General features: G+C 40.5%; 1 protein-coding gene across 2 annotated transcripts in view; it reads right to left on the bottom strand.

The window, feature by feature from the left end:
• The window catches only part of EEF2K (eukaryotic elongation factor 2 kinase), a 69,445-nt gene extending 61,861 nt beyond the window's left edge, over window positions 1–7,584 (bottom strand). For both annotated transcript variants that reach the window (XM_007498241.3, XM_001366833.4), the window contains exon 1: window positions 7,062–7,584. The gene's annotated coding sequence lies outside the window, so the exon portion shown is untranslated. The remainder of the gene's footprint in view (window positions 1–7,061) is intronic.
• Between the last annotated feature and the right edge of the window lie 8,449 nt (window positions 7,585–16,033).

The following is a 16,033-nucleotide window of genomic DNA, read 5'->3' on the forward strand; positions in this document are numbered from 1 at the left end:
TCTTTGTAACCCCATTTGAGGTTTTCTTGGCAAAGATACTACAGTGATTTGCCATATTCTTCTCCAGCCCCATCTACAGATGAGGACACCGAGGCAAACAAGGGTTTGTACACACCTGAACAACAATAAAAATTATGAACTATGAAGTGCTCTAGTTACAAACACTTTTCATGCATTTTCACAGCCAATCCTTACAACACCCTTGGGAAGGAAGTACTCTAAACGAGGTTCTCCAAGCTTTGTCTTTCTTGACATCCAAAATGCACTGGCTCCCCCTGGAAGGAGCAGGTGTTTCTATCAATCACCTCCAGCACTTTACAGCAGCAGTGTTGCTGAAACAAATGGTAGTGGTATGTGTTAACCCAGAATTCTTGATTGAGCCTCCTGTTTTTACTTGGGTTTCTCTGTAGTTAGCAACTAGTATCTTTCATTATGTGTGCTTAGCCCTGTGCCCAGGTGCCATGGAAGTCAAAAGAAAAGGGTATCTTGGATCTTATGTTAACAAATATTCCCTCATGTGTGAGACACTGTATTTACATGTATAATGGAAAGAGTAGTAGATTTTGTGTCTCCATTTGGTTGTGTGTGTTTCTTTCTTTTTTTTGATCAAGATACTAGAGTGATTTGCCATTTCCCACTCCAGCTCATTTTATACCCGAGGAAACTAAATTAAATGGGGTTAAGTGACTTGCCCAAAGTCACACAGCTAGAATATATATAAGGCCATAATTTGAACACAGTTCCTCCTGACTTCAGGCCTGGCACTATCCACTGTGATACCTGGCTGCCCACTTGTCACTTATTCTATATTCTATAATTTGAGAATGAAAAGCTGGGATTAGAAACTATCTATGCATAGATGATTCCTAACTGTGCCCCCATCCCCAAAAAGCAGAAGTTGAAATCATGCTATCAGACAGAAAAGAATAAAAATTCACATCAGGAGAAATAAATAAACTCTACTTAAAGGTACTACAAATAAGGAACCAACATAAAAAATAAACATATAAGTGAAATAGAATATAAAATCTTAAAGGGAGAAAGTTCACTGAATCACAGAAAGTCATTTTTGCAAAATTGAAGTAGTTGCTCTTTTTTTTGTCATTTGGTACCTCTAATTATTTAAAATTAATTTTTTTGTTCTGAACTTAAACTTCCTAATATTTGGAGAATCACGTGTATGAAACTGTGATTCCTCATTTCATACTTCTTGCTCTTTTAAATATGTAATAAATTTCACACATTACTTTCCCCTTCCCCCCAAAAAAGTCAGTTATTACCACTAGCAACAAAGGGTTATCATCAGAGTTCAATTTACCATAGTTACTTGTTTAAAAAATTCCAGAGGAGTCTTTCAGAAAAGAAAGAAAAGAAAGGGGTGTAATAAATGCTTTTGATAGACAAAAGCTTGGTTCTACTGCTAGCTTCCCAATCCTGCCTAGGTCTTATTTTGTGGCCAGTCTTTGTGCTGTGGACTCCTGACCACTCCATAATTTCCAAGGCTGTACCATCTCCCCTAGCACTATTGACCAGGAGACAAAAAGACTATGGGCTGTAATTTTATTTCAAGCCAGGAAATTGCTAAATCATGCTCCAAAAGAATGAGTCATTTGGCCCTTAAAACACTATATACTTTCCAAAGACTCCAAGGCAGGCAAGCATCTTTCTTCTAGGATCTTCTCCACTGGAAAAATCCAGAGAACTCTAACTCTAACTCTAACTCTCTCTCTCTCTCTCTCTCTCTCTCTCTCTCTCTCTCTCTCTCTCTCTCTCTCTCTCTCTCTCTGTCTCTCTGTCTGTCTGTCTGTCTCTCTCTCATACAAAAGCCTCCAGACATACTTGACCAGATCTCATATTTTTAAAGGAAGAGAGTGATGCCTTCATGTTTTCAAAGTTCATTTATTTACTGGTGATAGGTAAGTGATGGTACTTGGCCATCAGCCATTTCAGCAATAGAATGGGGGTGGACATTCTGGAACCCCCTTCTCTGATGCTGGGTAGTTATGGCAACCACTTGCTGAGTTTCCACTTCAGATGTAAGCTAATGAAACCATCAACTCCCGAAAGGATCAGAAAGTAATACTCAAAGGGAGAAGAGACAGATTAAGGGAGTGTCATCTGCTAGCAAGAAAATCCAAAGAGATCACTTCTCCCACACCCATGTAAACAGGACAAAGTCCCTTATATAACTTAATGACTTAGTAAAGAAGGCCAATTTGTGTTAACTACCCACAAAGAAAAGCAACAAAGTCAGACCCTACCAAAGCCCTGTTCTTTACTCCAAGAAGCTAACCCAAATACCTTGACAAACTACAGACCTGTTTTCTGTAATCATGCAGATGTGAATGGAACTTTGAATGGGTAAATAAATGAAAAGTCCGTTTACAGCAGACTCATTTCACAAGGTAGCCAATTGGGCTTAGAGAACGGAATACCTTTACAAACTTTTCTAGTCCTCTTGCTGCTCAGTCCTTTTCAGTCTGCCTGATTCTTCGTGACCCCATTTGAGGTTTTCTTTGCAAAGATACTGCATTGGTTTGCTATTTCCTTTTCCAGCTCATTTTTTACAGATGAGGAAACGGAGGCAAACCGGTTTAAGTGACTTGCCTGGGCTCACAAAGTCCAGAAGTATCTGAGGTTGTATTTGAACTCAGAAAGATGAGTCTTCCTGACTTCAGGTCCTTTATATTATTTCCTGAGCCACCCAGTGCCTCTCTCCTAGTCCTCTCAATTCACAAACATTTATTAGCACTTTGCTAGGTTGGGGGGTTAACAAAGAAAAGAACAAAACCTGTACCTGTCTCAAGGATCTTATACCTTCATTTAGAGGTAAAACATATACACAGATAAGTAAGTATGGTAATTTGGAGAGGAAGCATTAACAACCAGAAAATGAAGGAGGGGGAAGTAGTGTGATTTAGTGAACAGGGCACTGGATTTGTAGTCAGGAGGATCTGGGTTCAAATCCTAAGACATTTACTAACTATTTAACCATGGGTCTGTGATGGTGAACCTATGACACGTGTGTCAACACTGACACATGTAGCCATTTTCAATGACACGCAACCTCAGAGAAGTATGGGGCTGCATGCCGAGAAGGACGTTTTTTTCTCAAAGTGACACACCACCTGAGTTATGCTCAGTTTTGGGGCAAATTTTGACATACCAAGCTCAAAAGGTTGCCCATCATTGCCATAGGTAGTCCACTTAAATCTGTCTGTACCTCAGTTTCCTCATCTGTAAAATTATGAGAGTTGGGACACAACAGCCTGGAAGGTCCTCTCCAGCTCTAAATCTGTCATCTATAATCTAGGAGGTTCCCTTTTTTGGAAGTGTGGTCTTCATTTAGTTTCCTAATCTTTCAAATGATTCCTAGAGGATATGAGCTCTGAGCTCAGCCTAAAAAGTTAAGGATTCTAAGAAGGAACAATAAAGATGGAGCCTCGAAAAGAAAAAATTCTAGAATGTTAGAACAGATGAAATCTAATATCTTCTTCATTTGAAGGAGGAGAAAACTTAAAATGAGATGTGAAATGACCTGCCTGTTGCCACAAAGCTAGTTTGTGGCAGAGTTAAAGTTAGAACCTAGATCTTCTACCTCCAGTTCCTGACTCTATGCACTGCAACATATTGCATATATTTTTAGACTTGTCTGATATATAAATTGATTTTGCTGATCTCTCCCACTCCTTTTTTTTTCTTTAAAAAGTATGATTCGTTATAAGGGATGATTCTATGAAAGGGAAGAATGGATTCTGGAAGAAAATCTGACCATGTAAGGAAAATAAAAAAGAATTTCTTAAAGAGAATGGGGGGAGGGGGGCTGGTAGAACAGTAGATAGAGAGCATCAGGTCTGGAGTCAGGAAGACATGGGTTCAAATCTGTCCTCAGACATTTTCTAGCTGTGTGTCCCTAGGCAAATCACTTAACCCTAATTGCCTAGTCCTTCCCATTTTTCTGTCTTAGAATTGATACTAAGGCAGAAGGTAAAAGTTAAAAAAACAAAAAAGGACCTAAACCTTCCCTTTTTTGGAAGTGTGGTCTTCACTTAGTTTCCTAATGTTTCAAATGAAGATGATAATATTTGCACTGCCTACTTTATAGCATTGCTTGGGTAATTTATTATTTCCAATGTATCATATCATGCCATCAGCTTCAGTCAAACCAGTCAACAGTTCCCTGAAAATACTATATACCCTCACATCTTCACACCTCATTTTATGCTGGAATCCTCTCTGGTCATTTATCTGTCTTATCTTTCCAGACACTACTAGAATCTGAGTCATACTTCCTTTTAGCCTTCTCCCCATCCCAACCCTGTTCACCCTGAAGCTCACTATATAGTTCAGTTGAAGCAGACTTATCATCTAAAACACGGTGGAAAAGAGACCCAAAATCAAAAGCTCTGAGAATGAATCCCCATATTCCTCTTACTCTCTGTGTGAAATCTGGGAAGACCCTTCCATATCTGAGCCTGTTTCTTTATAAAATTCTTTCTAAGACTACCAACCTAGATCTAAAATCCTATTATCCAGTCAACTGGGACTTAGTATATTTTATCTTTTATCATATTTCTTTTGTTATTAATAAGACATTTATACAGTTCTTTGAAGACTGCATCGTTTTATATACATTATCTGATTTGAACCTCATAGCAATGCTGTGTGGGAGGTTATGCCCTTAAGATGATCCCCATTTTACAGATGCTGAAACTAGAGGCTAAAAGTGATTAAGTGATTTGTCAGTGGACCAACAGCTAGTAATCGTCAGTGGCTGGATTTGAACCCAGATCTTTTGACTCCACAATGACTCTCTGTATGTGTTATGGCCAGGCAGTCCTGAAAGCAAGATTATGTGATAAACCTCTTTCTGTCCTGAAGACAATGAAGAGGGCTTTGTATACAGAGGACATGGTATATATCTACTGTTGAATAAGATATAGATTTGCCTTCCAAAACTAATGAAACAGAAAATGTTAGCTGGAAAGGACTTGTTCACTTGTGTCTGACTCTTCATGAGCTCATTTGGGATTTTCTTGACAGAGATACTAGAGTGGTTTGCCATTTCCTTCTCAGCTCATTTTACAGATGACAAAACTGAGGAAACAGGGTTAAGTGAGGGAGTCTTGATAAGTAAGTATTTGAAGCTGGATTTGAACTCAGGTCTTCCTCACTCCAGGCCTGGCACTCTATCCACTGTGCCACCTTGCTGCCCCATAGTGGACTTTAGTGACTAATTAATTCACTAAATACTTATTGGGTGCCTTGAAGCCTGCTAGGTGATTAATTTAATAAGCATGATAAAAAAATGTGTAAGACATTTCCATATCCCAACACCTCATTTTATGAATAAGGAAATAAGTCACACTGATATTGACACTTTCAGTTTGCAAAACACTTTTTTCACAGTAACCAGGTGAAAGTTGAATTATTATTCGTATTTTACAGATGAGGAGACTGAGGTCCTTTACAATTAAATGACTAAAATTGCATGAGCCTTTGCACCACATCCTGTTGCCTCTTGAAAACTAAGGTCCACTGAAGTTAACAATGGCCAGTAAGTTTGAGGGTGAGGGGAAGGTAGGAAGCCCTCTAAGTTGCTCACTGACCATGAGTCTTATACACTGAGCTGCTTGCTATGTGATTTTAGCTTCCCTACTTTACTAAAACAGTATAGAATGGTGGGGTGAACAAAGAATTCTAGTCCTGTCTTGATCAGTAAGTCGCTGAGTGACTGGCAAAGTCAATCCTTCTCTTCCTCTGTCCCTCAGGTTTTTGTTTTTGTTTTTCTCTCAAACCTCCAAGGTTCCTCTGCAGTCCTGGGTGTAGAATAAGCTCTATTTTCCCAAGAGCTGCCTGACTCCACTTCCCGGGAGCCCTTCCCTCCTCTAAGGACTCCGGTCTTCTTTCAAACTGCTTGTGCCCAAAGGGTGAAAACACTTATGAGAGGTTCAAGTTCAGAGAAATGCAGCCTCTGAGACCTTTCTCTACCGAAGTGGGGGAAGTGTGTCTACTCTGATGGGCAGGAACGGAGCAAGCCCACAACAGAGATTAAATTTTCTATCCCAAAACAGAGGCAAGAAAATTCTCTCAAGCCTCAATTACTCCCGTTACCCTAGTGCAATCCCCCAGCTGTCAACTTGGAAGTCAATTGCAGTAACAAAGCCAGCTCAGACCTAGGTTTCTCCTCCCATTGGGTAACCAGCATGCATGTTAATAGCCTTATTAGCCGCCTCCACAGACCCAGCACCTTCTCCTTTTAAAATGCAAATACAAAAAGAACCCCCCCCCCCCAACCAAAGCTGCAAAGATAAATCTTCACAGCTCTGACTACCTAGATCATTCAGAAGAAGAAAAAAAAACACAAATACCCATCTTTGGCCTCAATCACTAAGGAATTGTGGAGGTCCACTTTTTTTTGCGGATTTGGGAGACTCCAGGAAGGCTAGAAACCACTCCTGGGAGGCTTCTGTCTCCCAGATGTTCGGGGATGGTCTGTCCCCAGCGTTCCTCCTTTGCCCAGATACTGGATTTAGCTGACTGAAACAATTACACTTTCATTGTCATTGTCATTACTACCACCTAATTTAAGCCCTCGGCAATCAAAACACAGGCAGAGAACTGAGTCAAGCATGGCATAAGAAGGAACCCTCCCTCCATCTAATTCAATGTCTTTCCATTTGGAAACACGTTAAGCGCCTACTGTGGGCGGAACGCAGTGCTAGCGGAGAAAGGACACCCTCACTTTGCATACACCGAGAGCAGCGAGAGGCTGACGGCTCCCTCAGCAATGGAATGATCTGGCCTCCTCCTCAACCCCTTTTATAGGGGTACACTGGAGCGGGGGGGGGGGGGGAAAGGGGGAGGGTCGCTGCGGATTTCTTCCAAACTGGAGGCTTTTATCGGAAAAGGAAAAGTAACTCAATAACAGAGAAAATGTAGAAGGCTGCCCTGCCGAAATGCACTGGGCTGCTTATCCTTTTGTCCCTTGTTCCCCGCCCTAGTCCCACACCGCACCACAGCCCCCACAGACCCTCTTTTCTTTCACCAGGCCTACGCACCTTCCGCAGGCAAGCAACCGCCGCAGCCCCAGACGACTGCCAGGAAGCAGAGGAGTTTGTAGCTTCTCTCGCCTAGGAGCTCCAGGGTGCACGACAGGCAGGCCCCGCAAACGTCTCGGGGCTGGGGGTGGGGGGCGGCAAGCCGGGCGCTTGTTGCGGCTCGGGAAAGGCGGGCGAGTGGCGCGCGACGGCCGGGATGGAACGTTCCCGGGAAAGAGCGAGCCCCGGGGCTCGGTAGAGGGGAACAAGCAGAGGAGCTGAGAGAGAGAGTGCAGCGACCGAGGTGGAATCCAGAGCCCGAGCCAGCTGGTGCAGAGCCCCAGGAGATAGAGAGGTGTGCAACCGACGCCGCCTGGCCGCGAGCCTAGTCCGGGAGCTAAAGCGGGGGCGGTACCGAGGAGAAGCTTGGCGGGGCTGCGAGCTGTCACATGCGCACAGACCCTCGGTAGGGACCGAGGCTCCGGTGCTTTTCTGCCTAGCGTCAAGAACCTTCGCCTCGGGATTGGCAGATACTCGGGGAGGGAGGGGTCAATTGGCTCCGGGGCGGAGTCACTCCGCATACAACTCCTCCCTCAGCCCCCAGCTAGCTAGATTGACTACTCTGCAGTCTTCCGAGATTTCGGTACTTCTAACCCCTGGGGCTGTTCACTTTAGGTACTATGTAAAAGCCTCGAGCAGTTTATTTATATGATGCAATTTGAGTGGAAGAGAAGAAAGGAAAGAAAATAGACTATTAAAAAATATAATTTCTAGGAAGTCTGAAATCCACCATTCACTTCCTTCTTGAGAACTGTAGACTTTTTTTCTTGTTTAGTAGTCTTTCCCCATGCCTGGAACGCTCTCTCTCCTCTGCTCGGACTACTGAATTTCCTGGCTTCTTTTAAGTCCCAACTATAATTTCACCTTCCATGGGAAGTCTTCCCTAATCCCTCTTTTAATTATTCTATCTAGTAAAAGAAATCCGATTGCACTTCCTCAGAGATATTTCATTTTTGAATCTTTGTACCAGCTATCAGTCTCCCATGCCTGGAATGTATCCCCTCCTGATATCTGATGTTTTGTTATCTTAGCTTTTTTCCAGGAGGCCTTTCCTGGTCCTACTTTGAAAACATCTTGTCCCACCCATCACTCTGTATATAATTTTTTACTTATTGTATCCATCCAATGTTAGCTCAATAGAATATAAATTCCTTGAGGTCCACAGATAGGAGCTGGTTGCTTTTTGTTTTTGTTTTTAATCTTTGCATCTCTACCATCTAGCACAATGCCTAGCAGAACTTAACAAATTATTGTTTAATGAATGTACCACACTTTGAGGAAAATGCTAGTTTCTCCTGGCTAGATGATTCCATCAGAGGGACAAAAACTTGATTGGGTTCTTCATTGTATATTAAATACTTATGAGTGGACTATTCCAGGTTATTTCAAAAAGCAGGATGGTACAGAAGAGTACCTACCAGTTTAATGCTGAAATCTCCCACGTATTTCCACTTACCCCCCTCCTCTAGAGTGTTAGCAAAGGGGCTAATTTCTTTTGGAATTGTGGAAAGGAGGAGGAAAAAAGCAGAGCCAGGAGAGGACAGCTGGTTGCCATAAAAGTGAATCCAAGTTAGTGTGGATGAATTGTATACAAATTAAGCTGGGGAGGATACTGTGTTGCTGAAACCCATGCAAAGTGAAGACATGAGACAATGATTCATTTCCCTTCCCTTCTTTTCTTTTCCTTTCCTTATTTATGAGTCAGCTAGATGGCACAGTGGATTAATACAGTCCCTGACACATAATAAAAGACTTAGTGTTTGCTGATTGAGAGCTGGATCTGGTGCCTGGAAGACCTGAGTTCAAATGCAACCTCAAGTACTTCTTGGCTGTGTGACTCTAGGCCAAGTCTGCCTTAATTTCCTTAACTCTAAAGTGGGAATTATAATAGCTCCTACATCTAGGGTTGTAGTAAGAATCAAATGAAATAATATTTGCAATAGTACTGTGAGCACTTAATAAATGCTTGTTCCCTTTACTTTTTCTTTTGAGCATGTCACTCCCTCCCCACATCCAGCTTATTCTTTTTTCTTAAAAGTTTATTCACTCTTTTGTATTTAAATATTTGTATTTAAATTAAAGTACTTAAATATTTCATTTCAAGCCAGAAAATATGATAAAGATTCATTTTCATATTACTAAACTATGAATTGCTGTTCAAATGCAATCTGGAGCAATCTGGAGGCCTAGGAGAAAGAAGGGAGAGGAGAAAAAGAAAGATAGTTATTTAAAACCACAGCATTTTGCCAGATCTCTAGGCTCGGGGCTTAGAGCTAGAAGAAAGAGTTATTGATTTATTTTTTACAACTTTCCAGGATAGATAGATACTTTTCCCTAGATTTCTCTTGAAAAATGAGTTGGTAGCAGTGTCAGGGCAGCAACTGAGTCCAACTGATATTGAGGTAGACATCCATTATTTTCCCAGGTTACTCCTCAAAGGAAGGTTCCAGTGATGGCAAACCTTTTAGAGACTGAGTGTCCAAACTACAAACTTTGGGGAGAGGGGAAGGGGAGCAGCTCTGCCCCATGTCCCTCTGGCTTTCATGTAACAAACTCTGGTGAATATTGTGCTGGGGTGATGGCAGGCATGCCCACAGAGAGAGTTCTGAGTGTCCCCTTCTGGCACATATGCCATAGGTTCACCAACACCGTTCTAGGAGACTGACTAGAAAGTCATACCCAAGTGGAAGAGTAGCTCAGCCTACAAATAGGTTGGAGGGAATTAAGAGTGACTGACACCTACCTGGATACTCCTTAGATCAGGATAAATCACCATTACCATTGTTAGAATGATAGAATAATATCAGACCATTTTAGCAAGAGAATTTCACTGACAGTTAATTTCAATAAAATTCAGTAAATATTTATTAAATGCCTACTTTTTGCTAGGCACTGTGCCAAGTGCTGGAGATACAAAAAGAAGCAAAAGACAGTCCCTGCTCTCAAGGAGCTTGCAAACTAATTATCAGGAACAAAATATATACAGGAAATATCACCAAATAGCATCTGGTTTCTGAGATAAGATAGTAGGCAGCTAAATTAGTCAAAAACTAGGAAGTTGGTGAGTCATAAGACCTGTTTGAGCTAAACAGATCTCTTCTTGGTCATGTGACTCCTGAGCATTCTATTTCATTTTCTATGTCAATGAGCCTATTTTCTTACCCGAAAAATGGGGAGAAGGCTATCTGCCAACTCATAGTGTTTTGTGGGGAAAGTACTCTATATACTCTAAAGCCCTATATAAAAGTAAATTATAATAACAATAACATTTTTATGTTAAATAAAGGATCCTAAAGTATTCATTCCACTCATCCCACTTCATTACTGGTTTCAGATGTGGGAAAGGAAAGCAAGTTTGGAACATCACATGATTCTACAGAAGGATTCCATCCCAGCTTTGCTGCTGGCTGGGTAAGTGGTTCTGAGCAGGTTTCCCTGGCTTCTCTGATTCTTATTTTCCTTATATGTAATGTAGGGAGGGGGAGAAAATAGTAACAACCTCTTTAACAAGCTGAAGTAGGAACAGAAAACAGCTTCTAGAGAAGTTGTATGGAAAATCCTCAGATGGCAGATCAGGACAGTCAATATGAGTGAATGCAAATTATAGTCAAATTATATACACATATCCCTGGGACCTTGATCACAACTTTACCTTTTTTTTTTTTAATTAGATGATTTAGAATATTTTTCCATGGTTGCAAGACTCATGTTCTTTCCTTCCCTTCCCCCTAACCCCATCCTGTATCTGACACGCAGTTCCACTGGGTTTAACCTGTTGATCATAACTTTAGATCCTGTGTTGAAATTAACTAGATTTGGGTGGGTGGGTGGGATTTAAAAAACCCCTGAAAGTGATGGCTTAATAGAGGAACTCACTTTTCAACAAAACCCTTAGGACAGAAAGATTGAGAGGCATTAGCCTAAGAGAAGTCTTCAAAAATGCAGGTAACCCATGAACGTTTTTTAAATTAAAACATTTTTTTATTTAGAATATTTTTCCATGATTACATGATTCATCATTTTTCCCATCCCTCTTTCCTCCCCACTCCTGGAGAGCTGACAAGCAATTCCACTGGATTATACATGTATCATTGTTCAAAATGTATTTCCATCTTATTCATATTTGCAATAGAGTGATCTTTTAACATCAAAACCCCAATCATATCCCCATCCAAACACATAATCAATCGATCATATGTTTTTCTTCTGCATTTCTGCTTCCACAGTTCTTTCTTTGGAAGTGGATAGTGTTCTTTCTCATAAATTCCTCTGGATTGTCCTGGATCATTGCACTGGTGCTAGTAGAGAAGTCCATTACATTCGATTGTACCACAGTGTATCAGTCTCAACCCACAAACTTTTGTTTGGAAAATCATATTTTTCTTAGATCTTCTATTTGTTTTATAGCAAAAAGAGGAAAAGCAAGAAAAAAGTTCTTCCTTTCCTACTGGATGAGAAGGGCCTACTCCCAAGTTCTATTTTCCTTTAAAAATTATGGCCAAATCTTGCTGCAGTTTCTTATTTTTAAAAATTACATTAATGTGCATTTATTTTCCCTCCCATCCACATGGGGGAAGGAGGTGGGGAGAATAACCAAACAAAATCCTTGCAATAAATAGGCATAGTTAAAAGTCCAAAGAGCACTGACAACTCATCTCTTTAGGGACCTAGGGGTAGCTGAAGGATTGGGGTACTATATCTATAATATAGGTGCTATAACTCAGGAATAAGCAAATTGTGGCCCATGGGTCAAATCCAGCCTTTGTCCATTTTGTATGGTAAGCTAAGAATATGTTTGCATTTTAAAGTAAAGTGTCATTGTATTTAAAAATATAAAAACCATTTTTAGCTCAGAGGCAGAACAAAAACAGGCTGCTGGCCTGATTTGGCCCTCTGGCCAGAGTTTGCTAATCCCTGTTATATATTGTGAACTCCAACCTGTGCGTATTATTAATTAGCCAGGCAATTAGCTTTGAGAAAAGATTATTAATTAGCTAGGCAATTAGCTTTTAGAAAGGAGTACTTATTAAGGTGGTACAGTAAGAGCAGTTGCTACCAAACAGGACCTCCCTCCCCAAAATTTGTAACACTTTTCCCCACCAATTGGGCCAAAACTTAGAGGACTCATGTGGCAAAAGGATAACTTACAGTTCCTAGAATACCTTTTACCCAAATTCCCAAAATGTAACCCTTAAGTATAGAATAACTTTTCTGCTGAGTTCCTTGTAGAGCAATGAATCTGCTTTCCTCATCAAATCTACTCTGTCCTTGGCTTCCAATTCAGACATTGTAGACAGCTATTCCAGGAACACTTCTGGGACTCTGGGATGGGGAGAGTCCAAATCCTCTGGACTGTTAGAAGTTCAGGAGGCTCTTCCAGTCAAGTAAGAGTAGGAGAAGAGACCCAGGGTTTTGCTCCTCCTCCTCAGTTGATTTCTCAGGAGTTTAGCTGGAATATTTTCCACTTCTCTGTTGCATGCTCTCAATTTTCTGATTCTATCTCAGGCCACAGAGGGCATGACTAAGTCCCTGAGCCAATCAGAACAGTCTTCTTGTCACATCTAGGGAGGTATCTAGGGCTGGTTCACATCAAGTGAACAATCAAGATGTGTTCTTGCCTGATAAAAATATCAAGGTGTAACACCTTTTTATGATTATCATAATATCTAATATTTATGTAGACTTTAAGGTTGACTAAGTATGTTACAAATATTATCTCCTTTGATTCCCGAAATAACTTTATTACAAAGGGTAGCTTGATTGATTTATTCAATTAACCTGAACCATTGCTTATCAGTCTCGTGGTTCTACTTTTTTCCGTCCACTATCAGTTCATATAAGTCCTCCTATGTTCCTCTGAATTCCTTATACTTGTCATTTTTTAGAGTTCAATAATATTCCAAAGTTTGTTCAGACACTCATAACTGATGGGCAACAACTTTATTCTGAGAGAAGATTCTGTCTTTGACTTCCTTGGGCTTGTGCTCATTAGTGGGATCAAAGGATATGAACAATTTAGTGCCTTTTCTCAAATAATTCTGTATTATTTTTTAGAGTTAGTTCCACCAAAAGCATTCTAGTGTACCAGTCATACTACAAATTCTCCAAAATAAATTATTTCTAACTTTTATCATTTCTATCTATATGATGAATATGAGAGGACACAGAGTTTTTTGCATTTCTTTTAGCATTAGTGACTTGAGGCTGTTAATGGTTTATATTCTTTTTTTTTTGCAAATTCATCCTTCAACCTAAAATTTCTCTTTTTTCTAGTTCATTCATTCCTTCAACATTTGTTAAGTTTCTACTGTGTATGAGGCATAACTGCATAGGTGCTATAATTGAAATGAAAAACTATTCATTGGAGGGAGTGCAATCCTAGCCACCAGTGGGACTGAAGTGGATTTCTCAAATTTGGGAATTTTAGTTGACTAAAATGATGTAGACTCTACACTAAATTCAATATTAATATAATAAACTCTGATTTCCAAATTCTCTTCCTCTCTTTACCTTCCCCACCATCTGATGAGAAAGAAAGAAAAATGAAACCTATTACAAATATGTATAGACATGCAAAACAAATTTAGCCCTTAGCCATGCCTATTATTTTTCTAATTTTCCCATCTGTTTTTTGGCTATAGAGAGTTCTTTCTCAGGTAGTTTATATTCTTGAGTTATCAAACACTGGTCTATTTTCTCCATTTGCTCCTGGGTCTTGCTTATATAGTCGGTTCTAAAGACATTTTTTTCTATGATCACTGTAGGTTTTTGAATAAACAGAAAACATGGTAGAAATTATTTAAGAATTTCACTTGATCTAGAATTCATTTATTTATTCTAATAAATTAGAAAGAATGTTGTGTACCATCAGGTGATGGAAAGTGTCACCACAATCATATGGAGGTATGTCACCACATGACAGAGGTGTGTTATGACATGTTATCATATGATGGAGTGCTATCATGGTGTGGATATGTTAGCATGAGATATGGTATCATTATATGACTAGTGTGTTATTATAGTCAAATGATGGAGGTGTGTCATTGTGCAATGGAGGCATGCCACAGCATGACAGTTGTCATAGTATATACTCACATTATAGAAGAAGCATGTCACCTTGTGACCAAAGTGTGCCTTCTAGAATAAAAATTTCAAAAACCCTCTGCTTTTAACCACTTTATAGCTGTGGAGGGCTTGGGATAAGTTATCTGAATTGTTTCTTTCTGGCTGTATGAAGTATTTTCTCTTTAACCTGAGAACTTTGGAATTTGGCTATAGGGTTACTGGGAGTTTTCATTTTGGGATCTTTTTCAAGTGGTATATTTGCAATGCTCTTATTTACCATACTCTTGGTGTGGGTAGCTTTAATTCTGCCCCTTTCCTAAAAGCCAACCAAACACTATTCTATCTGCTTACAGTTTACTCAAGACTATCCCTTGAACTCTGATCTACCCCACATGAGTAATAATAATAGTCAATAGACAGTGAATTTGTTCCTCATCCATTCCCCAACAGCCTTTGACCCATTTGTGTTGTAATAGGGTGGTGTTGGGGATGGGATAGGATGGATTATATTGGGCCAGTATCAGGATGTTACATTGTGCAGTTAACTCTGACCAGGGCAGACACTGGTCTGAGATCAACACATAGACCACTCAGTAATAAGGAAAGTATTTAATAGGAAAAAGGTTAAAGGGAATCAGGATAACTAATGCTAATCCCACTAAAATCCCCCCAAATCTAAATGTCTCTGCAAGGAGAGTCTTCACAGAGATGTTGAACTACCCTAATCTTTCCTCACTCACCTACATTTTCCAGTCCTTGCACTAGCTAATTCTGCACTAAACGTCCCCCTTAGTTAGTATTAAAAGGGTAATGGTCTGTGGTAAGCTTAGCAGGGCCCAGGGAAGGTCCCAGATCCAAAAGGATCTAAACCTGGCGTTATAATCTCTGCAGACAGGTGGTTTAGGATCACCAAGTTCTTCTCCAAGGAAATACAGAACACAAGACAGCAGGCAGGATAGGAAACAGGACTAAGCACTCAGGATAAGCAGCCACACTCCCCAGATACCTCCAGAGAGAGACTACCAGACCCAACAGTCTCTGAGTAACAGTTTAACCCTTCCTGCAGAACCCTTCCAGAATCTTTTCCTTGTTGGCCTTCTGCAAAACCTACCAAACTTATCTCTTCCTTAAAACAGTGTGCCCTGGCTTGCCAGGGTCCCAGCTACAGCTGATACAAGTTGGGATCCAAGAAAGTAAGGGAAGGTACAGATGCCTTCCTAGGACCAGAGAGTATTTGCTTACTCCCTTTCTTATTCAAACAAGGTCTAGTTTCCATTTATCTCCCACCCAAAGCCAGGCTACTATTCACAAGTTATCCAAGCAGGGGTCAGTCCCCTTCTCTGCTTTATGTCCGGTCAGAGCCCTGATTTCCATATCTGATCCCAATCTGGACTGATGTGAAGGAGTTTCCAAGGCAATATTCCTGAACCGTATCTAAAAAGCACTAATTTTAATTTGCCAGGAAATTGCTTTTAAAACTCACCTGTGGTCAGGTGTGTCTGTGTGTATTTTTCTTTTGCTTGGAGCGGGATTGCATTGGAAATAGGCTGTTTCTGCAGCCTCACCCATAGAAAGTCATAAAATTTGGCTTACTGGTTGGTTATAAAAATAGCAATACTACAGCTTTGGTTCAGGCACTTGGAGGGTATCAGAAATATATGTGATAATCTTCACCCTTTCCGGGTCAGATATTCCCATTACTTTTTGTACGAACAGCAAAGTGACCACATCAGCAGCTCATCACGTTGCATTCTCTGAAGGTTAGCAATATGTGGCCATACAGCAAAACCAGTGGGGGAAGGGGGGAATCTGAACGTCAGATTTCTGAAACCATCCCATCCTGGGAATAGAAAAAAGACTGGGAAACA

The sequence above is a fragment of the Monodelphis domestica genome, chromosome 7 (genome assembly GCF_027887165.1).
Source record: "Monodelphis domestica isolate mMonDom1 chromosome 7, mMonDom1.pri, whole genome shotgun sequence".
Taxonomy (NCBI): Eukaryota; Metazoa; Chordata; class Mammalia; order Didelphimorphia; family Didelphidae; genus Monodelphis; species Monodelphis domestica.